The sequence below is a fragment of the Oryzias latipes genome, chromosome 8 (assembly GCF_053564925.1).
Source record: "Oryzias latipes strain Hd-rR chromosome 8, Olatipes_Hd-rR_3.1".
NCBI classification, from domain to species: domain Eukaryota; kingdom Metazoa; phylum Chordata; class Actinopteri; order Beloniformes; family Adrianichthyidae; genus Oryzias; species Oryzias latipes.
This window is the reverse complement of record NC_136244.1, coordinates 11,818,534-11,842,500: the sequence shown is the minus strand read 5'-3', so window position 1 is coordinate 11,842,500 and position 23,967 is coordinate 11,818,534. Positions and strand designations below refer to the sequence as shown.

At 38.5% G+C, this 23,967-nt stretch overlaps 1 long non-coding RNA gene across 1 annotated transcript; it reads right to left on the bottom strand.

Annotated features, from left to right (window-relative positions):
• Positions 1-14,095: 14,095 nt before the first annotated feature.
• On the bottom strand, positions 14,096-17,266 carry LOC144994133 (uncharacterized). The gene is made up of 2 exons (XR_013657557.1): positions 17,148-17,266; positions 14,096-16,840 (listed from the first exon to the last, which is right to left on the bottom strand). It is a non-coding gene; the product is annotated as an uncharacterized LOC144994133 (long non-coding RNA).
• Positions 17,267-23,967: the final 6,701 nt, after the last annotated feature.

Here is a 23,967-nt window from a genome sequence, read left to right as displayed (position 1 = left end):
GATCATGCATGTTTCATGTTCTACGTTTATTTATGTCCTTCGTGTAGTTTATTCTTCTGTAGTTTTCCACTTTTACACATGACCACTTTTCATCCATGCATTCATTCATTCATTCATTCATCTTCTTTACCGTTTCATCCCTTTCGGCGTCACAGGGCTGCTGGAGCCTATCCCGGCAACATGTAGGCGAAGGCAGGGGACGTCCTGGACAGATTGCCAGCTGTCACAGGGCCATCATCACACACCCATGCATACTCACAGTCACATCTATGGACAATTTAGAGTAACCAATTAACCTATGACGCATGTTTTTGGACAGTGGGAGAAGGCCGGCGTCTCAGAGAAAACCCACGCATGCACGGGGAGGACATGCAAACTCCACACAGAAAGGTTCCTCACTGATGTTCTGTTTCAGGTCCCCCAGCCGGGACCTTCTTGCTGTGAAGCAAGAGCACTAACCGCTGGGCCACCGTGCAGCCCCTTTAGTGCTCTTGCATAATCCAATTAAGAAATTAGCCGCAAACAAAGCAGATGACTGACCTTCGGCAACCTCAAAGAAGCCGTTTGGACACAGCCGGTGCTTCATATACCAGACTTTAGCAAACCATTCATCCTGCAGACTGATGCCTCAGGAGTCAGCCTTGGAGCAGTTCTTCTTCAAGAGGTCAATGAGGACAGAAGACCCGTGGCGTTGGCGTGCTGGACAGAGAACTGAGATATTCCACTGTGGAGAAAGAATGTTTAGCCATGAAGTTGGCCATTGACTCTTTCTGATATGATCTGCTTGGACGTCACTTCATCCTGGAGACAGATCATTGTCCCCTGCAATTGCTAAACCGCATGGGAGATGCCAACACCCGCCTTTCTGGATGGTACCTTTCATTGAAACCTTATGAATTTATAGTGCATTATAAACCTGGCTGTTGTGATGTTTTTGCAGATTGTTTGTCGAGGTCAGTAGAGTTTGAACTGTTACGACTTGTTCGGGGGGAGGAGTGTAACAAAGTGGCATTTGTTACTTGTGTGTCTACTTGTGTCCACCTATGTTTACCTCTTTTCCTGCTTACCAACTTCCTCAGCAGGGCGTGTTTTGACATATGTTTGTTAAGCTGCTTGGCAGCCATTTTGAATGTCCAGTTGAAAACATTTTTGAAAGGGATGATGAAGTTGTTAACCACTGCATTCCTTCTGTAACGGTTTGCACCAATTGGGGCAAGGCTATATAAGCAGAAGTCCTTACCCAGAGGGGAGGAGAGGTGGATGGAGTTTGATCATGAGAACATGGTGGACTGTGAAAATAAAACTCTTTAAATCCAAACAAACCAAGACCCAGACTGGTTACTTGACCACAGCCGCTTCTGCCATTCTGTCACATATTCGTCCAAGCAATATACGCAAAATTTAGTGGCTGTGTGACAAAAAACTGCAGATGATAGCAACAGTGCATTGTTTTGTACCCTCTTTCTTTTTTATGTATATATATGTGGATATCATTTTTAAGGCACATCAAAAATTCAATAAAAGAAATACACATTCTTTTGTGTGGAACAAAAACTTGAACACATCTCATCACAGATGGTTTTAAAAAAGTGTTAAGAGAATCAGCAGAATTCAACTCCATTTGACTACAATTATAAGTCTTGCAATCTGTTTTTCCGTTGCTTGAGACATTTATAATTAGGCCTACATTTATCCAACTTCTAAATAAAACAGAAAGAGACATTATAAAAATTACATATTGTACTAAATACACTTTTTCAAATTGTAGCTTAAATTTTTTATCTGTTCATCACTGACATGTATAGAACTTTAGTTAGTGTTTAATTATTTTAAATGTTAGGCCTGAGGTATTCAACCATGTAACACAATATTTAATATGTTATTTTAAACGCAGGATACACTATGAACGGAACTGTAGGCTAATATATTAAATGCAACTCTTTATTTGGCCCATTGTGGTTTCCTTACCTGGAGATACAAAAGCAAGAAGGAAAAATCGCTTAGTTAACACTTTAATTTTTGTTTTGCTTTCTAATTTTTTAGTTTGAATAATTATTTTTCCATAAATATGCTAGATTTATGGTATATTTAAAAAACGTAAATACATTTTCACTTTCAAATTAAAGCAATTAAAGCAAATTAAAGCAAATTCTAACTTTCATTCAAAATGTTGCTTGACAAGTTTTTCTGTCATGGGTCAAATAAGTAAACATTTGCCTCTTTCTAGTATTCTTTTCATCTGCCTCAGGGTTCAAATCTGAGACACACAATAGTAAAGAACAGATTTAGAGAATGATCTTCCTCTCATCTCAGTGGGGGGAAAAATGGCAGTGATGTTCTCTCATTTACATAAGGATTGACCACTGCAGTGAAACTCAAAAGGAGCAGCTTGAAAACAATCTCAGACAAAAAAAACTGTTTATGGCTTCATACTGGGCCAAACATATTTACATCAAAGATGAGCAAAATGTTGCGTGGGCCTAAAGAAGCGGCAGAAGAAACAAACACTGCAGACAGCAGTGAAGCAAGATGAAAACAAAGACTCAATTCAACATGCAAAAAGCAATAGATGCCACATCTACGCTTTCTTCAGCTAAACATGCATTATTGGCTTGAAAGCACATGCAGTGCTTGTTCACTGTACTACAGACTTGCTTGAATTGTAAGCAGCAAATATCAGAAGAAGTGAAACTTTGTTTATTTAGTATAACCAGAACATGGTGGCATCATGGGAGAGCAAATTAACCCTTGTGCTATCCTATGACCCCACCCTTACATTGATGTGTTCTCCCTACCATGACAAAAGTGGATAAAGGATTTCATGTAATCCATGGACACCAATGAAGATCACAAATCACTGAAGAAAAAACGTTCAGCGTTCTCAGCAGTCTAGTGGGTCTATATGACCCAACTCCCAATGTTAAAGTGCCTAGGATAGCACAAGGGTTACAAAGCCAAATTGAGATTTGAAATTCAAAATTAAAATTTTTAGAGCAAAATTGTAATCAGCCTAATGTGATTTTGAAAAGGACTATCATTATGTTTATGAAACATAAAGTTAAAATTAAATGAAAATAAATGAAAAATGAAAACAACAATCTTGGGCAATTCCAGTTTGGGTTAAATGCATTTCCCAGCATTTTCCTGATTAGGTCAATTATTAGAAAATACTGAAGAAACATAAATTATGAAAAAAAAAAAATGTCACCATTTTTTTCACAACAAATGAGATGAGACCGGCTTTTAAATGTAGATCATGCACTTACACATTGCCTCGTAAGGTTACCCATCAAGACCAATGATTTATTTGAGAACTATGCCGAGTGATTATGACATCAACCGTAGAAAATTGATTACTTCCGGATCCATTTTGTAATGGTTGCCACCACAAATCAGTTTCTGACCATGACCTGAAACTTGAAAACATGTGCATTTATTTAACAGGCCTTATTTCAAGGAAATTTGTGGTCATGTGTTGTATTTGTCATCACCCAATTGGATGAACGGGAACAGCTGACAGGTGACAGCTAGTGACAGGGCGACACAGTAAGCAGCGATTGTTCTGTGTCAACATTTCAATGGCAACCACGCTCGCCAGTCAGGAGTGAGCTTGTTAGAAGTCCATCTGATGAGCCAGTTTACATTTAACCCTCGTGCTATCTTAGATGACCCCACCCTTCCATTGACGTGTTCTCCCTACCATGACAAAGGTGGATAAAGGTGGAAAGATTTCATGTAATCCATGGACACCAGTGAAGATCACAAATCATTGAAGAAAAAAGGTTCAGCGCACTGTCTAGTGGGTCTAGATGACCCAACTCCCAATGGTAAAGTGCCTAGGATAGCACAAGGGTTAAATAACCTACAGTGAAAAAATGTATAATTTAAAAAAATTAGGAAATGTAGCAGAGCAAGAATGTACATCAGAGCGTTAGTCAACATAAAAAAAATACATTAACGAGAATAAAGTTTTAAAATTATATGAAAAAAGTCGTAATTTTACAACAATAGAGTCGTTATGCGAAAATATTCAAATATGTGAAAAAATAAAATCAAAGAATAATTTCGTAATTTTACAAGAATAAACTCGTGGAACTATGAGTAAAGGAGTCAATATTTTACAATAAAGTTATATTCATACATATTTATTTCATACATTATATATTGACAATTTTATAAGCTAAAAGACAGGAAGATTTATAAAGCAAAAGTCTGTTTACTAAGAAAATATTAACAACAATAAAAAAGAACCAATATCATGTTTCAGTCTAAAGGCCTGTTCACACCGGGACGAAATTAACGCCTCGTGACTAAACAAAGGGCACCAATGTGAGTGTGCACACCGACGCGAAAAAACGCCACGCGCTAAAGCGTCAAAAAATCGTAAAGTTGCGCAGCGCCACCTTGTGTACAGGAGTATTTCTGTTTACATTAAGCGCCATCTAATGTCAGGGAATGAAATTGCATGTCCGCTCGGCTCACCGTCAGCGAAAATCGCCTGGGTGTGAACACAAAAAAGGTTGCGAAAAATGCTGGCGAATAACGCCTGGCGAATATTTGTCCCGGTGTGTACGGGCCTTAAGAGACGTAAAGCACATTGTAAGAGAAAACTTGAGAGTTGGTTTCCCAAATAAGGAAATAGGAAGTCTTTTGGTGAGTCAACATCGTTTCCTTTTAAGAATAAGGACATAGAAAGGAATTTGTAGGCCTTTTCAGAAAAAGATGGAGGCTGGATAATGTGGATGGAGGCTTTTTCAAAAAAGCATGGCTTTTTCCTTGTAAAAGTAAGACTTTTTTCTCACAAATGTATGACTTTTTTTGTAAATATACTACTTGTTTCTCCTACATTTCTGAATTTGTCCTCGCAAATTTTATTATGTAGGCCCCAATACTCCGTCGTGATATGATTATTCTGACAAATAGAATGAGGTTTTCCTTTTTTCTATAGAAGTCTATGGAATTTTGGCTTCTTGGAGCACTTCCTGTTTGGAACACAAGGAGTCTCCTAGTCCAGTTCTCATATACATTTAGATCAAGATGTAGGTACAGTGCAAATTCTCTGTGAATTTATATAAAAAATAAACGTTTTTCTTCGGCCCCAATATAAACCTTTCGACAGCTGATTTTTCCTTTTTTTGCCATAGTTCCTCCTCCAGATCCTAGAAGCGGTTGTGTAGGTTGTTTCCTAGAATTGTGGATGCTGCAGATTGATCACACTGTCAATACTTCCAGAACAGAAGATGAGAAGTTGATTGAGCTCAGGAAACAGAGTCTGCTGTGGCTGCAACATTGTGGGAATCAGCAATAAGATGTTGACAGATGATTGAGGGGAGAGATGACCTCATGACCAACTGGCTTGTCCTTCTCCTGATTAAACTCTTCGAAAAAAGCTTATGGCTTAACGTCTTAGTTGATAAAACAACTACGAAATGGAACTTGTTTCTTCTTGTCATGCTAAATGTAAATTTTGAAAGAGCCATTTATGATGATAGTACATAAAGTGAAATAAAAGTCCTATTGTGGTCACTTTTCATGTTCCTCAGAAAGAGTTTGAAAACTCTTCAGAATGTGTGATTTACACACCTTTAGTGCAACAGGTAAACAGCTAAAGACTGATACAGGTTTATAGGTAGACATGTGTTGCTGAAAGATTTACAGCTTTAGATTTGACATTGGATCAGTTTTTGTGTTATGTTGTTTTTTAATATTTTTAGAGTTCCTATGTCACTGAAATGTTCATATGATAAAGAGATTGGATTCATTGGTGTTACTATCAGCTACAATCCATGGTTGATTAAAGTCTGATTTTTAAGGCAGGCATTTGGATATTATTTTGGTGAACCTAAATCTGATGTCATGTGGAGTGCCTCAGGGCTCAACTTTTAGACCTCTGCTGTTCAGCTTGAACATGCTTCCTCTAGATCAGATCATGCACAATTATAAAATTTTATACCATCATTGTGCAGATGGCACTCAGCTTTGTAGAGTTCTGTCATCAAACCTGTTGTGTTGACACGTTCACATCGTTGTCAAGAAAAACTCAAACCTAGGACTCAGAGCTCACATTAAGGCAGCAATTTGATCTGTTTTCCAAATCTAAATCAAACAGTGAGACTCAAATATCTCACTAGTAAATATCAAAGAATACATTTTCTATTTTGCCATCAACAGCCTTTGGTATGTGTTAATATTTTTCTACCAGGGGATTTTTGGTTCTAGCTTTTGGCATGGACAGGTATACAAAAGGAAAACTATTCCCAGGTGGCACTGCTGGGATTTGGACCCAGGATCTCCTGTTTACTTGCCAGGTGCTTTAACCAGCCAAGCCACAATGCCTGGATTTAAATACCAACATGTTTTTAATAATGGCTTAAAGCATTAAAAAATGTTTTGAGTTTTTATCTAGACCAACTGTCAAGGATTGACTGTTTCCCAATTATGGCCTTGTCACAAGAAGAAATGCAGCAGGTTTGTTAGCTCAGCTAAAAATCGACTAAGGTAAATCAGAGTCAGCCAGGTAGGAGTCAATAACATGCATGAGAGCATCAAAGAAGAGACAGGGTAGTCAGGATCCAGGTGAGAGTCAGGGAAGGCAGCAGGCAAACACAGGGTCAGGAAACAGAAGCTCAGGTCCAACTAATGAAGGCAGAGTGGCACAAACAATACTTTGCATTGAGCTTCACTCAGTGCAGTGTTTAAGTATGCTGTGGTTGATTGAGTGAATGAGAGTCAGGTGCGCTGCATCCAGGAAGTGTGCGCTGTGATCTTCACTGGTGTCCATGGATTACATGAAATCTTTCCACCTTTATCCACCTTTGTCATGGTAGGGAGAACACATCAATGTAAGGGAGGGGTCATCTAAGATAGCACAAGGGTTAACCCTAGTGCTTAAACTGGTTTCATCTCCCCATTCATTTGTTACAGTCTGGAGCAAATATTAACCCTGTTATTTCTCAGTAGTTTTACCCTCCAAAGCAGCATGTCATCTTCATGTTTTAACATGAAGATTACATCAGTTTCCTCAGTTTTTAAAATGTGTCATGAACACCAAACCATGAATAAGAAAACATTACTGTTGATAACTTAAATTTCATTCAACATTTGCTGCATTTCTATAACTGCTGTAATTGAATGCAAGGTGAAACCAGATCCAGACTAATAAGGTAGCTGAGACCCCTTCACACCATGCTGGTTGTGGACGAGGCTGGACCCAATCTGGCCAAAAGACAAAGACGTGGCCGAAATGTCTTTACCCAGCAGGCCACGGTTGATGTCTCAGGCCTGCATGGCAATGTGTACGGTGTTTATGGTGTGCCCACCCACCTCCCTACTCTTGGCCCATATACTGAGAAGCTCGCGATTTTCTTGGATCAGGTTCAGATCTTCCTGACAATAAGAGCTTTGGCTGGGCATCACTTGCCACATTGCCAGTGTGTCCACCATGGCCTTGGTTTCAGAGACTGGCTCCTCAGACATTCTACAATGCTGAATGTGTTTCGGCCACCATACACACCGTTCCTCAATGCCACAGGAGGGTTTTTTTTCCAGCTTGGAGGTGGAAGGTCTATAAGTTTCAGGCTCAGGATCAAAGAAGCCTCCTCCAAGCAATGGATGCTGCTTGTGAAGATGTTACAGTAGCTTGACATGAGGGATTGTTATTTTCATTCTGATGAGCCTTAATGACAAACTGTCAAAACATTTTGATCTGCAGGACCAATCGAACGATAAAGGGACGATGTATGTTGAGGACACTGACACTATGAATGATACAGGATCTTTGTTTTGGAGCATAGGTTAACTATTTTGGGGGAGAGATGAGCTTTTGCTGCTGGTCCATGCCGTTGTGCTGCATGAGATGGGTCCTTTTGAGGAATTATCAAAGAGTTTTGAGAATTTTAATTCTGATAAAAATCAAAGTCATTGAGAATGAACGTGTCATTTTGGTGGATCTGTCTATTTGAATGAGACAGAGATTTGCTTTGAAACAGGGGTGAACTGTTTTGGGAGAGTGATGACATTTTGCTGCTGATCATGGGTGTTTTGCCAAACCGTATAGACTGTTTTGGCAAAAGCATAGAGAGCTTTGAGAATATAAGTTCTGTTTCAAGAAATCAGCCAAAGCGATAGAAAAAAAAAAACTTTAATATTTTACAGTTAATTCTATTCTAATCCAATAGTTGATTGCTAACCTAATCTAAACAGACTAAACTAAACTCGGCATCTCTGCCCTTAGACCCTCTTTCGCGGTACAGAAAAACTCCTAAAGGGCACTGCCGGGATTTGGATCTAGGATCTCCTGTTTACTAGACAGGTACATTAACCAGCAAAGCCACAGTGCCTGTTGGTATGTTTTAATATCATTTTTGTAATGGCTGAAAATAAAAAAAAAACACTTTTTGTGTGTTTATATACACACCAATATTTTAGGAATGTTGCCTGTGTCTAATGGTTTTAATTTATTTCTCTTAATGTTTTTAAAGAAAGAAAATTAAAAATTATGGACATTATTATTTTGATATTATAGGCATTTAAAATGTGTGAGGATTGTTCTGCCAGGAGGCTTTTCATTCCATCTTTACCATGGACAAATATGCAAAAGACGATCTTTTCCAATGAGGCACGGCTGGGATTCGGATGCAGGATCTCCTTTTGTCTAGACAGATGCTTTAACCAGCTAAGCCCACAGCGCCTGAAGGCAAGTGTTTAAATGTTTTTTTCATAATTGCTGAAAACATAATAGACAAAAAAAAACTTTTACTATGTTTTTTACACACCAATTTTCAAGGTATGTTGCCTGTTTTCTAATTGATTGATTAATTTATTAGAAAAAAATTAAAGTAAAAATCAAAAATAACATTGTAGTTTTGCCATCAACAGCATTTGGTATATATTGATATTTTTCTATCAGGAGCCTTTTCATTGTAGTTTTTAGCATGGAAAGACAAATGAGGCACTCCTGGGATTTGGACCCAGGAACTACTGTTAACTAGACTATGTGCTTTAACCAGCTAAGCCGCAGCACCCGAAAAGTAATTTTGAAATGGTTTTTATGATTGCTAAAAACATGAAAGTTACCTTCCAATGAAAGTCATGTTTATTGAGTTTGTAAGAGAACAAATGTAATTTAAAAAAAATCCTTTTGTTCTTCCATTGTGCATCCAAGGCTGGATTTTGTTGTTGGCCACACAAATTTGAAACATTAAACTTAAAGTTGAAGTCCCAAAGTGTGCTCTGCATTTGTGTTCCCTCTCTGACTGAGTTTGAAAGCTTGCTGTGTAAATGATGTCTCTTTTTTTTTTGTTTTCCTCAACACTCTGTGTCCACCCAAAAAGCCTCGCCCTGAGCAATTTCCCATAATCCCCAAATCACTGACACCTCTACATAAATGAAACACTCCTGTTGTGCATTTTTGAAATGTAAACCTCCATAAACTTACAAAGTGTCCATTGTCAGCAGAGGATGGTTGCTTTTGTGAAGCCCGTTAATTTCTGATAAAGGACACCTAGAAGGTCATTATCCACTTCACTTGCAAAATAAATAACTATTCAATCAATTTTAAACAGCTTTTTCAAAAAACGGACTATTTGATATATTGTGCGGCGGATTGTCATGGTAGTGACTGAGCTGGCACAAACTTCGACTGCAGCGGTGAAGGAAAGCGTAATAAATGCTGATCATCATAATCGGTTAAATTTTCTGTTCAGAGAGAAAATTCACCTCTTACTGCTTCTTTTTGTCCAGATGATGAAGCAAAAGTTTGTTTCAAAGAAGCCATCGCAGTGATTTAGAACATTTAAGCTGGAATTCTTTTCTTTAGGTAAACACCATCACTGTCCATCATCACTTTTACATCCACGCCCAGCAGCCAATCAGAATCGAGTATTTACCAGGACCATGGTTTAATTATCAGTTGAATGAAATATGAATATTATGGAGACATGTGGAAATCTGTGGCAGCCTCACTGTTTTCATTTTTTTTTTCAGTGCTGACAACTGCAGTCAGTTGTGACTCAACTCCAATGATAATGCAAGAATTACTAATTAGCCAAACTTAAATCTTTTATTCACAAGCCCTCGAGATTGATGGCAAAGCTCTGTAATGTGAAACACAACATGAAAAATGACTTCCTGCAATCTGCTGTAAATCACTCATCTTGATGGATGTTTCTGCTGCCCTTTCATATTCAAATACAGGAGAAATTGGAATTGTGACATTCTGACACTCCTAGAGAAAATGTCACTATTGAGATACTTAAGGGTTGCCTCTTTACCTTGGCCAAGCCACAGTTTCTTTACAAAATCTGTATAATAACTTGCAGACAGACTACCGTATTTTCCAGACCATAGGGCACATTAGACTATAAGGCACACTGTCAAAGAATGGTCTATTTTCGAGCTAATGTCATATGTAAGATACATTCAACGATAAGGCGCATTATGTGAGACAAAAGACTCAGAGATAAGTCTTAAACCTTGTGCTTTCTTGTGGGGTCCAGATGACCCCACAAGACAGTGCGCTGAACCTTTTTTCTTCAAACCTTTTTGATCTTCACTGGTGTCCATAGATTACATGAAATCCTCTTCACCTTTATCCACCTTTGTCATGGTAGGGGTAACACGTCAATGTAAGGGTGGGGTCATCTGGACCCCACAAGATAGCACAAGGGTTAAAGTCAGACTTTATTAACTGCATTCACAGTAACTCTAGAACTTGATTATAAAATGCTACAAACAATACATTACTGTCAGTAGCACATAAAACGAAGCACAGTCCTACACAGCTATACGTTAGCTGTATTATTGTATTTACATTAGCTGTAACTCCAATTGTCACAGTACAGTGATGTACTAACTGGCCTACTAAATGTGCTAACTCCCAAACTGTATAGCTACATGTCAAAAAAAATCTTAAAGTTTGATGAAAATCATGTTTTTTGAGTTTTTGACAGGTACGTGTGTCATTTTTCTTATGAAAGAGAACAAACGAAATAAAAAAATCTTTCCTTTTTTTGCATTTCTGAGTAATTCTCCTTTTAAATCGCTGTCAATCAAACTGTCGCAAAGACTCGGTTTGAAATATTGAGCCTTTGTGATGACACAATGGCCCAGGAGCACATGCGCATCTCGCAAGCTCCCTGATCTGCCCCATCAATGTGCACATGCTCAGGTGCAGGAGAAAAGAAAATGGCACATTGCTACATTCCTTGCACGTATTTTAAGTTTGTCCAAGGCTGGATTTTGTTGTTGGCCGCACGCATTTAAAATGAAACTTATAGACCTGCATTTGTGTGCTTGCTATCGCGCAGTAACCAGAAAGGGGAAAAATGAAAACAAAAATAAAATCAGGGGAACTTTTTTATTTTTACCTCGATGAAAATAAGAAAATGATCATGAAGTTCAGGAGGCCCGAGCAGGCTGGGTCCTCATTCCAATGTCTGGGCGCCAGCACATTTCCCAGGATCTGGCATAGTGATGTGAATCGTTCCAGCTCTATAGGCCCAGCTACAGACTGTCTAGGGTGTGCCCGCCTTCGCTCAACAGCGGTTTGGTTCAGACGGGTACCAAATTGCGCTGCTGCCAGACCTTTTCACCCGTTGCTTAAATTGGGCCGCAAGGACCTCAAATTGCGTCAAAAACATTGACTTAACTTTGAAACTGGCCGCCTCTGCCACGAATCGCGTTCACTGTGAACGCAGCTTAACCCTAAACCATAATCCGAAACTTAACCCTTCCTTTAGGTCCGTGCGATCAAGAAAAATGTTCAGCACTGGCCGCACCTATTTGGAAAATTAAGTGCGAATCGTCACTTTCTTTGTGGCATTACATTTTATTAGCTGTGCAAGTTAATTCAACCATCTGCATGTGCTACTATCAAATCAGTTCTTTTCATAAAATAGTAGCGTCTCTGTCAAAAAAAATTACAACACATTATCAAAGAGAATTATAATATTTTTGTAGCCCTAAGTCTTACAAGAATCTATTTTTACATCACCAAGCAAATGCTTTCTGTGCCCATCTTTATTATACCTTCAAGGTCTCGCTATTTGTTAAGGGAATGTCAGAAGCAGATATTCTAAAGGACAGAACATAAATAATGCTTTTGTAAGCAGTGAGATAACCTTTCCAAATATTTGGATAGAAGAATATGTTTTATTCATTGTGTTTTTGTCAGAGGACACAATGTTACTTACAATAGGTTAAAAGTCTCATTCAATATTCAGACTCTCTCTCTGCAGAATAAACAGCTATTCTATACAATTTGTGTTAAACAAATTGCATTTTCTTTTTTTCTCCAAAAATGTCCTAACTTTGAAAAAAATAACTTTTTCTGATTCACAAGTGACAAGTAATTAAGCTTTGATGGGCAGGCGACACGCATGTCTCTCAGTGTGAAAAGAAGCCTAACCGCCTCAGATAAGACGGCCGTAGGCGGTGGGAGATTATGGCAACCAGACACGACAGCAACATGCGACTGATTAATATGTTCAACCCTCCGTCTTCTAAGCAATAAGCTCTTGGCAGTTGCTGTTAGCACAAAGAAACACACTCTAACACATCCTTGCCATGTTTTCCTGTCACTTTGCTAAATTACCAAATACTGTTATCGAGCTGTTCTCTCTGCATGGCAGTTCTGGGAATATTTCTCTGTAATTACATTGTCAATTGATGAAATCCAAAGCTTGATAAAAGATTAATAAAATAAAAAAGCAGATTCACCAAAGTTAAAGCGAAAATGGCTATTATTTTTTAGTAAAACTATAAAATCAAGGCTAGTTTAACACACACGCAGTTTCAAAACTTTTTGCAAATTTCTGCCTTATAATGATGCTTAAAAATATTCGGCAATACCCAAAAAAAGTATACTTTAAACTTAATGTATTAACAGCATTTTTAAAGATATGGCATTGCTAAAAAGGGCAAAACCATTTTTGAAAAAATTATTCAGGTAATAAAATAGTTATCCCCTTTGTGGGATCAGTAAAGTTCTATTTTATTATTTTTAAATCCTATTATTCTTATTTTTTTGTTCAAAATGGAAAAAAAAAATGTTTACTGAGTAGAATTTTAGAAATTACAGTTTACCAACAAAATTGTTCATAAAATGAAACCTTTAAATAATTTTTTTTAAACATATTTTTTAAGTAGTAAGTCAGTAAGAAGTAAGTTTTATTTATATAGTGCATTTTCCAGATAAAATCACAAAGTGCTTTAACTACACATTCAGACAAAAAGTACATTTTTTACAAATTAAAAGTATTTTTGAAGTGTTTAAAGGGTTTTGGATGAAGCTATAACTTGTCTGGTCCCAAACCTATTTGTCCATGCAGTACTAACATAAATATTTGTTTAAATAAAAGTATGACAAAGAAGTTTTTGTTTTTTGTTTTGTTAATTCAAATGAGCATTTTTTTATACAAAATGTATAGGTACCGTAGAATTTTGTTTTTATATTTAATTCAGAAGCTGAAAACGTCCAGAGAAATTAAATGTATGTATTAAATGTATTAAAAACAAGCTAACACTAAAAGGAAAAAAGAGTTAAATGGATGTTCCTAAATGTTTGAACTGATATCTCTCATACAGTTTTTTACCTTTCAGTGTGACATTTACGAAACACCTGAAGAGAATAAAATTGGCATCAGCTTGTTCATAGGTTCCAAAATAAAAGCCAATCAAACAAATATTCCTTATATAAAAATGAAATTTTTTTGGCAGTCATGCAATTTTTTCTTGAATGCAACCTTATTGAAATGCACTACACCTATGACAGTAATTGCTACAGCCAAATACCAAAGAATACCTGTAGATTCTAGTCCTGCTTGTCTTCACATAACTTCGCCTGACCTACTGTTGATTACCTAAATCAAGTGTTATCCACCATTGAGAGAAAGCAAGGGAAGATGGGAATGAAAAAGAAATGAATCCGACCATCGAGGACTCTGAGGATCTTTAGAAAAAAACAGTTGATCTTTGTGGATTTCACTGTCTTCCAACTAAACATGCCATCAATTGTTGTGGCCTTCTGGCGTATTAACTAAAATACACAAATGTAACACTTCCGTCATTTCTTCTTTGAAGAAAAATATATCAGTCCACTCAATGAAAACTTTATTTTGAAAGCATTTTTTGTACCAAAATAAAAAAAAAACAGTTTCCATTCAACCAGTATGGAAAAACCTTTCAATCTGACCAAAAAGGTTCTTTAAAACCAGAAACAAAAGTCTATAAAAACTGATAAACTATATGATATGCATCATGTGAACAAAACAATATTTGAAATTCACAAGGACATGACAAAAAATTTAAATGTCTTGTTTTTTTTTGTTTTGTTTTTTTTGCTTCTTCCGATTGTTGTGAAGCTCAAACAAATCCCGGATGTAGATGGCCTTTCAAAAAAAAATAAACATAAACCTTGTGGTGCTGACTCATTTATCAAACACTTACTTGTACCTGCCTAGGTACAAGTCCTTATAGGTCCACATCTGAAGTCGGTCATGATGAAAGAACATTTTTAAACATGGATAAACAGCTCAATGATTTACTGCAAAGGATGTGCTTTTTGGCAGAACGCCATCTGCTGCTAATTGAAGCCCGACTATGACTGCTCACAGGACAGAAAACACGGAGAGTTGACAGAATCATTTGTTTTAACATTAGTGTTCTTCCTGCTAAACAGAGTTTAAAGATTGACTTTATAAAAGCTAATTAGGCTTGTTTTTCACAAGTCCTTAAAGTATTTCTATGAAGATTTAACCAAAGGATGTCGCAGGCCTTCATAGAATCTCGGGAAATTCTGCTAAAAGTTGTATAATGCCTCTTTTACTAGAGACAATATGATGTTGAGCCTTAAGAACAATCTCCAGATCATCTTTTTAGAGCCGACAAACTCATTGTTCGACAAATCAAAACAAGTTAAATTTTGAGACCTTGTTGATTTAGAAATCAAATCATGCTCAAAATCAAAAATTAACCAGTAAAAGCATCTAAAAACTTTTCCATTTTAGAGAAGGTAAATCAAATCTGAGACGATCAAATTTGTTTATGAAACAGCTGTTAGAGAAAAAACTAAATTTCGCTGCAGGTCCATGAGAGGATAGAGAATAACTGCAGGTTAGACATAAAAATTCAATCAATTAAAAAATGTAAAGCAATTTTGAAGATAAAAGGGTCTCAGCAGGTTTCATTTATTCATATTTCTTATACATATATATGTGTATATATACACATATATGTACATATATATATATATATATATATATATATGTATGTTTTTTCAATAAAATTAATTGTTTTCCGTGCATGTGTGTTTTTTCTCCTGGTAATTCTGTAAAAATATATTTTGTATCCATATAAGTTTGGAGTGAAATGAAAAATGTGGCTGTGACTCAATAGATTGTGAAACTTCATCCAAAGCTCTTTGACAATTTTTGCATGATCATTTTTCGTTATACTTGTGTTCAGTCAGTTCATTAGTTCAAAATAAATAAATAAATGTGAATCTATTTTTTTCCCACTTATCTGTCAAAAATAAATAAAAATATTTACAAAATTAAAATAGGTATAAAAAAATTGTTAAAAACAAATATACATATACAAATTCAAAATACATTTAAATAAATAAATAAAAAGACATCTAGTACTAACAAATAAAATAAATAATAAATGAAGTAATTAATAAAATATGAATTAATAAATACAAATAAATAGTAAATAAATGAATGAACGGAATATGTTATAAATATATGTGAACAAAATCTAAAACAAAAATATTATAAAAACAAAATCTAAACAAAAAAAACTAAATTAATGTAGACAAACAAATAAAAATTGATAGATAAATAAATATTGTTGCAGAGAAGTCAGATTTGTCTTTGAAGTAGAAACCATAAGTCAAACTCCACATGTTACTGCATTGAAACAAATCCAAGCTGCAGTAGCTCTCTGAGTCTTACTTTCAGGAACTCATTATCATGACTGAGCACTTTCAGACTTGCGATTTGCTCAATAGCTCTTACTCAGCTCCTGCGTCAGTCTGGACTTCAATAAATAAAACATCCTCACAAGTTCATGTCTGCGGAACACAACATTCACATTACTTCCTCTAGAGCCTTTTTAAATCAAGAGAATGCAAGAATCCATTCAAGATAGCATGATACTCTTATTCTGGAGGACTTTATCTTGTCATGTTGATTTAGACTCAAGCTGCTTCTTCTCTATATATATTTTACATAATTAATAACTACAAATCTTTCTTTCTTTATAATAGTTAATTGTATTCCTACTTTTTCTTTTAGGATGGTCAATTTCTCTTCCTATTGCCTTCTCTTTTTCTCCCCTTCTGTATCACACATATTGCATCTTGACAGTCCAATCAGTCAGCCGGGCCACCAGGGTGGACCGTCTTTAAAAAAAAGTGGCAATCTCTGTCATTCCACTCCTTTTAATCTTCTAGCGTGCTTTATTTGTGAGGACCAAAGCCGTTCAGTCAGAAGGACCATCAGGTCAATGTGAAGTGTGCCGCAGACAGCCAAAAGCTGCCGCCGCTTTTCCACAGGACGCAGAAGATTGGCTTATATATGTGCAGAGAGTCTCAGACTCAGCTCCATAAATTCACTAAGCCACAGTCCTTTGGTTTTGTTTGAGGCAGCAGCCTGGAAGCCTGAGACTGCAGCTGCCAGCTGGCAGTGTGGACCAGAAAAAAGGGATGAGTCAGAAGCCGAAAATGAGTGTGGAGAAGCTTCTTGACTCGTCATTGTGCATGAAACTTCCTCTCAGGACACGCATAAATAAGTAACACAAAGAGCAGTGTCAGTCTTGAAATGAATTAGTGAGAGAGATTCTGAAAAAAGAAAAAAAATCATGCCGGGGGGTTAGGGTGTCTTAAACTTTGTAACCAGCTGTATGAAATACACTCTTTACAGAAATTAGGGTTTTACTAATTTCCCTTTTTAATCGATATAAACTAATGTCAAACATGTAAACACATATTTTCCAAATTCCCCAAAATAAAAAAAGTCCTCTTATTCTTTTCAGTCTCTTTAGGGTCTTTAGTCCCTCTTCAAGTGTTCAAACAGGAATTCCAATGTCCAAAAAATAGGAATCCACAAGAAAATGTAAGTCCAAAAAATCAAATTGAATTATCTCACCAAAATGTGTTTGCTTGTAGTTTCCACCTTAATCCGGTTTTCTTGGGTAGGTCACATCTTATTTCTTCCTGGGGTCCCTCGTAGGCTTCCCCAGCCTTTTTCCCTATTTTCTCCTCCCACAGCAGCCGACGCCCCAAACTTTTCTCTTTTTCTTCCCTCGCTGGTGACTCCACCCACTTCCTCCAGAATTGACATAATCCAGCATAGAAATATAAACATCATTTGTACAAACAAAGGAACAGTTTCTATTTGTGTTATAGTAATTGGTCTTTCTAACCCATATTTGTAGTTCAGTTGTCATTAAGGTTTATTTATTTTTGTCCACTGGATACCTTTGTGGCAATGCTACAACATGTTTTACACTTTTAGTTAAGATTTACGTTTGCACTTTTTTTCTTAAAATTGACTTGTGTTTTGCCAACAAGATAGGCGTACGGTGGCCGTGAGGTGCAAATCACACCAACAAATCACTCAGCGCAAAAATAAATAGATCACAAAACCAATGAAACAAAATAGAAATGAAGTATTTCGGAAAACAAAAGTCATTTTCAGAAATCAAATCACTGAATCAATGAAATGTGAAAAACAAACAAACATGAAACTATAAGAAACCAAAAGATGCCAAAAACATGGCACCAAGAAATCATTAGCTGAAACTGGAGTTCCTCGACCTGAACCGGAAGTTCACAATCTCCGATTGACAAAATAGACTAACTTAACACAGTCACGGCTTTTTCTCGTTTTAAGCTTTAATCTTTTACACCAGAGATGTCTCTGTCAAAACCTGCTATGATATACCATAACTCCTTACAAAATCAACATAAATCAGCCTATTTTAGGGGTGCAACAGAACACAAAACTCACGGTTTGGATTGTGTGACGGTTTGCAATTATTGCATTCATTGCATTATGGTGTATTGCATCTTGAAAAAAGACAAAAGTATATTTAATGAAAAAAGTAAGAGAAGCAGGGAATGTCAGAATAAACAACTTAGAATTCTTTCACTAAGACCCCTGCTCCCAACGGAGCAGCGGCTGCTCTCTTGGTTGGGCTGGAGTTTGCACTCTCTGTCCCCCCCTGCCTCCCTGCTCTCTGGCTTTGGGGGCCCCCGTGGCGGTCCTGCTGGCCCTGGCCTGGGTGGCAGATATGATTGCATGGGGGCCGGTTGTTCTCTACCTTGCAGGTGTTGGGGGGTTCTGGCTGCCACTGCTGCTGCTGCGGGGGACTTAGTGTGGGGATGGCTGGGCGCTCTCCCTCCTTCTTTTTAGATTCCATCATTCACTTTAGAAGAACATAAACACTCACTTGAGCACAGGTGTTAGCTCACCTCTTCACAAATAGTTTGCGTGATTGAATGAAACGTTTCACTCTAGTTGGTTTGAATGCATAGGTATGCCTGTGTGGACATTAACTTTATTGTGTACATGTTGACATGTGAACGTTTTTGGAGCCAACAGGTATGTTTGTGGCATTTGGGTATATGTGTGGACAGGCCCCACTCTAATAGACTTGTAGTACATCTGAACCTCACTGTAATGAGCATAACCATGCTTAATGCTGCTTCATGGGGTTACCCCCCCCCCCTTCTATAATCACCCTCTTATCCCCCCCCCTCTCTAAGATCCCTCCCTCTTCTTCCCTCCTTTCCTTTTCCATCCGGTCCAACACAAAAGATTTTCAGATATGATTAAAATGAATAAAGGTTGGCCTCGATTACGAAAGGAGTTTATTCAAACATACCACTGGTTTGTTAGAAGATTCGTAACCCCTGTTGTTAAAGTAAAATATGTCCAACATATTTTGGACATTTAGAACAACATATAGAAGCCTTCAGCTCTCATCTGTTTGCCCTGCTGTTGGACAGGACAAGTTAGAAAAAAAAAAAATTCTTTAACACCATAAATGGTCGTCTTCACCAAATCCACTTTTTGAGTGGTAAGTGTCAGTCTCCCTGCTCCTGCCAGCAACATCTTTTATAGCTTTGTTTTTCGGTGAAATAACGCTGATAGGTCCTTGGAGCTTCCTCTTGCGGGTTTCAATTGGTCGGGAGCTACATGTGGGTTAATGTAACACCAATGTCTTAATCAAGAACAAAAGTGCAACATAGTATAAAAAAATAAATTAAAAAAAACTTAATTTAGTATAAAAAACCCTTCACTGATTTGCAGAAAACAGCGCCTTTGCACCAGTATGCAACACAACTATTAAAAAGTGTTGCACACTGGTGCACACTTCTCTGCATCAAAATAAACTAATTCCCGTTGATCGAGGGTTGAAAAGTTACGCAAGTTGAAGGAATGTAAACACTGCAGCTAAGGCTATGGTGTAAAAGGGTTAACGGTTTTTATAAATCAAATACTGAATAATTCATTTATCTAAATACTGTTAATATCTATTTTGAAAGGAATACATTTATTATAGTTCTTTTTCCCATTTTAAGCTCATCTTGCGCACTAAAACTTTATTTTGTACCTGAGAGTTAACATTTATTCACAGTAAAAAGTCTTTCTAAAAAGTGTTACAATTCTGAAAACTTGTGGAATTTCACTTCTGGCTAATAATGATGTCTGGGCGCCATCTTGCCTGCTGCCAGATCCCCCTCTAAAGGATAAGTATGTGACATTGATGATCGGATGATCACAATTTTTGACGTTTGACTGTGTTTAAATGCGTCTTGATTAGGACAAGGCATAACCAGTATCGCTTCATGCCAAATATTGTTTGGTTGAAATGATGGACAAACGTCATCATCCAATCAGAGATGACCCATAGCGCCTACCTGTTCTGGTTTCTTATTGTTTCTTTTTTTATCATTTAATTTTGATCTCTGGAAATTACTTTTGTTTTCTGATTTTTCATTTTTTCTTTACTAAATGTTATGTTTTTTAAGTATTCATCTTGTTTTTTTAATTGTTGTGATCTTTAAAATGTTTTTGCTTTGAGTTATGGTTTTCTGCATGATTTGAACTTCAAGGCCACCGTATGGATGAGGAATTTCTCACTCCTCTTATCATTCCTCTTGACTTTTTGGCATTTAAAAAAACACAATAGAAATATCACTTCAGCTGTGACATTTAGCAACATTTCAGATGCCTACTACTGTTGAATCTAATACTGGCTGACCGGAAAAAAGTATCTCAAATAGATGCTTAGACCCTTTCAGTATACCCAGAATGATTCTCATATTTTACTTCCTTTATTTTTTCCGGGATTCAAACGAATGTTTGGCATTAGTATGGAGACTATAAACCAGAAAGAACAAATTAGCTTATTTTGAAAGGGCCCTTCCCATCAGTCAAAGAGACAGTAGTGCTGTCATTAAAGAAAAACTAGAACATTCCAGCCCTGTCTGGAAGGATATCTCATTAAAATCCTCTTATCTTTCTAAATGGTTTTAGCTTCAGTGGAGCGAGAGCTCACACAATAATAACTTCAGCAACATTGTGCCTATTCTGCGTGTTATAATGTATTTTTCAAAGGTGATTTTTTTTAAATAATATACAGAATATTCCGTTTTGCTGTTTTTAGGATATTACTCAAATAAAACTAAAAGTTGGAAGAACTGAGAATACCTAAAAAAAAGTGTATCTTTGATTGCAGAAGTCAAGGAAATGCTATGTTAAGCTTTTAAAAATCAAGTTAATTGTTGGAATGTAAAGTAAATAACTCACTTTTTGAATTTTGAGTCCAGTCAGAGGTTTTACAAAGGTATCAATTTATCTGATGTTGAGAATTATCCGGGATTGTATATATATATTTTTTTTAACTTGTCCTGTCCAACAGCTGGGCAGACAGATGAGAGCTGAGGGCCTCTTGTGTTGGACATATTTTACTTTAACAAGAGGGGTTATTAATCTTCAGACAAACCAAAGGCATGACTGAATAAACCCCTTTTGTAATTGAGGCCAAACTTTATTAATTTCAATCATGTTTGAGAATCTTTGGCGTTGGACCGGACGGAAAAGGAAAGGGGGGAAGAAGAGAGAGGGATGCTAGAGGGGGGGGGGGGGGGTGATAGTGGGAGGGGGGGATAAGACCATGAAGCAGCATAGAGCAGACAAGTTTACTGGTTGTTTATCATAACGGTAAGGTTCAAATGTAGTACAAAAAGGGCGGGGCCTGTCCACACACACACACTGAAATGTTATCAACACACCTGCTAGCTGTAAAAATATCCACATGTCAACATGTACACAAAACAGACAGTGTTCACACACGCATACCTATGCCTTTAAACCAACTAGTGTGAAATCTTTCATTCATTCAATCATGCAAACTATTAGTGCAAAGGTGAGCTAACACCTGTGCTCAGGTGAGTGTTTATGTTCTTCTAAAATGGATGGTGGAATGTGAAAAGGAGAAGGAGGAGCGCCCAGTCACCCCCACACCCAGACCCCCCGTGCAGCAGCAGCGGCAGCCAGAACCCCCCGACGCCATACGGCAGCAGGCAGGGGACAACCGCCCCCCGGGCGACCAAATCCGCCACCCAGGCCAGGACCAGCAGGACCGCCGCGAGGCCCCCAGAGCCAGAGAGCAGGGAAGCACGGGGAAAAGAGAGCGGCGCCCCAGCCCAACCAGGATAGCAGCCCCCCCACCGCGCCTGAAGAACCCAACGCAAGGCCCCACCCGAGAAGGGCACCCACAGCCCCAGACGAGCACCCCATCACCACCCAGGAGTTCCGGGCATTCCCCCGCCCCAACCCCAGGTACGAGCCAGGACCCCCCAAGGGAGACTCGCTCCGCGCTCCTGGCAGCCACCCACCCGGCCCACGGTTGGTCCAGGGAGGAGCAAAGCAGGGGCCAGCCACCCCCACCCCGGAGGGAAGCACCCCGGGGAAAAAGGGGGGCCCACAAGGGGTGTTGTAAACATGGCCCGACCAGGCTCGGCCACTGTTGGAAATTTGGCGGGGCCCAGCGCCCAGGGGCAAGGACCAGAACCCATCCCCAGGGACTCGGACACCCCCGGCTCAGGTGTAATGTGAACCCCCCCCCCCCCCCCCCCCCCTCCAGAGCGGAGAGAGTACCGCCGGGCCCAGGAGACCGGCACCCAGGGGACGCGGCAGCCGCCGCCAAGGGACCCGTACCCCCCACCAGGGAGGGGTTAGGGGACAGATGGTCCTTGCTGGCAGTGATGTCCAAGCACCCCCCTCTACCAAGGGCCCTACATGTCTAAGGTGCAAATAAAACTGAAAGAGGGGGGGCCCACTCCATACGGCAACCATGGGAGGGGGGATTGCCTCGGCGGAGACTCAGACCCGTCAACCCCCCAAGGCCCCGTACCAATAGTGGGCTCCCCCTCCCTCCCCAGAACGCCCCCCCACAGGACAGGGCCGACAAGCCCCCACCCCCATGCCCCCCCACACCCAAGCCCACAGGACCACGCAGCGCCCCCGACCAACGGAGCCCCCACCGCCCCCGCCAAGCACCGGAGGCCCCGACCCCCACCCCAAACCACGGCAGAAGGGCAAGGAGCAGCGACGACCAGGCCCCCCACCCCCTAAGTCATGGAGTCAGCCACGGGAGACCAGAGAGACCGAATTCTTTCAAAGTTACTTGAACTTTGGGCTGACGTTTTTTCCAACGTCAAACAGCAGATTTCTGTGTTGACTTATGTTTATATTTTTCTTGTTTTTCCAATTTATTAAAATAGTTTATTTAGCAATACAAAGAGTTATGAAAATGATAGATGCTAATACTTCTTCTATATCGATGGCACTCATGTCACCAAGCACACAAAGTGACGGTGAGGCCGTGATTGAAACCTTAAGCCAGACCGATAAATCGGCACATACCTGCTACCAGAGAGCCTGGACAGGTGTGCAGAACCACAGTGCGTGCATGTAGCTGTCGGGTAGATTACTGTCACAGTGCTCGCAAATGTCTGAGTTACTGAGACCCATCTTGAACATCCTCTGTCCAGTGTAGTAAATTCTGTGAAGAGATGGATTAGCTGCAAATTTGGACTTTTTGTCAGTTTAAAGGTGTTTAGGCAGAGTTCTGACCAGAAGCTTTCATCTGTGCTGATGCTCAAATCTGCATCCCATTTTGTTGTTGGAAGGGCAATATTGTTATCTAAATTACATAAAAGTTTGTATATTTTGGAGAGAGTTCTATTCATTGAAAAATTAATCAGAGTGGTAACTACATCTGGTAGCTTTAAATCGTTGTCTTTATATTTAAACTTTTTAGTAATACTTGATTTAAGTTGCTGAAGAAGTTGCAAGAAGTTATTTATTCCATGTTTGTCTTGAAGTTCCTGGGGAGTTATGAATCTTCTATCAATAATTATGTGCTCTAGTTGTTTTATGCCCCCTGCTTGCCAAGCTGGGAAGTGAATCATTTTTTTGGTTTATAAGCATGTCCGGGTTGTTCCAGATGGGTGTCATTTTGCACGGTTGAATTGATGATGTGGATATTTTGAGAAATTCCCACCAGGCTGTTAAAGTGGCGTTTATATTAATAGTTTTGAAACAATCCTGTTTTTTAACTGTTTGGCTAATAAATGGTTGCTCTGAGAGGTTGATCTTTCCACATAACGCCTGTTCCAAGTCTAACCCTGAGTTGGTTTCTGGATTATTTTTTAACCATTTTAAGATGTATTGTAATCTATTTGCAAGAAAGTATTTGTGGAAATTAGGTAATTCTAATCTTCCACAGCTTTTTGCAGATTTTAAAGTTTTTAGACTAATTCTTGCAGGTTTATTGTTCCACAAAAAGCTTGATATGGATGAGTCTAATGTTTTGAACCATTTTAATGGCGGTTGTGTGGGAATCATTGAGAAGAGATAATTAACTTTGGGTAAGATTTTGTCACGGTGG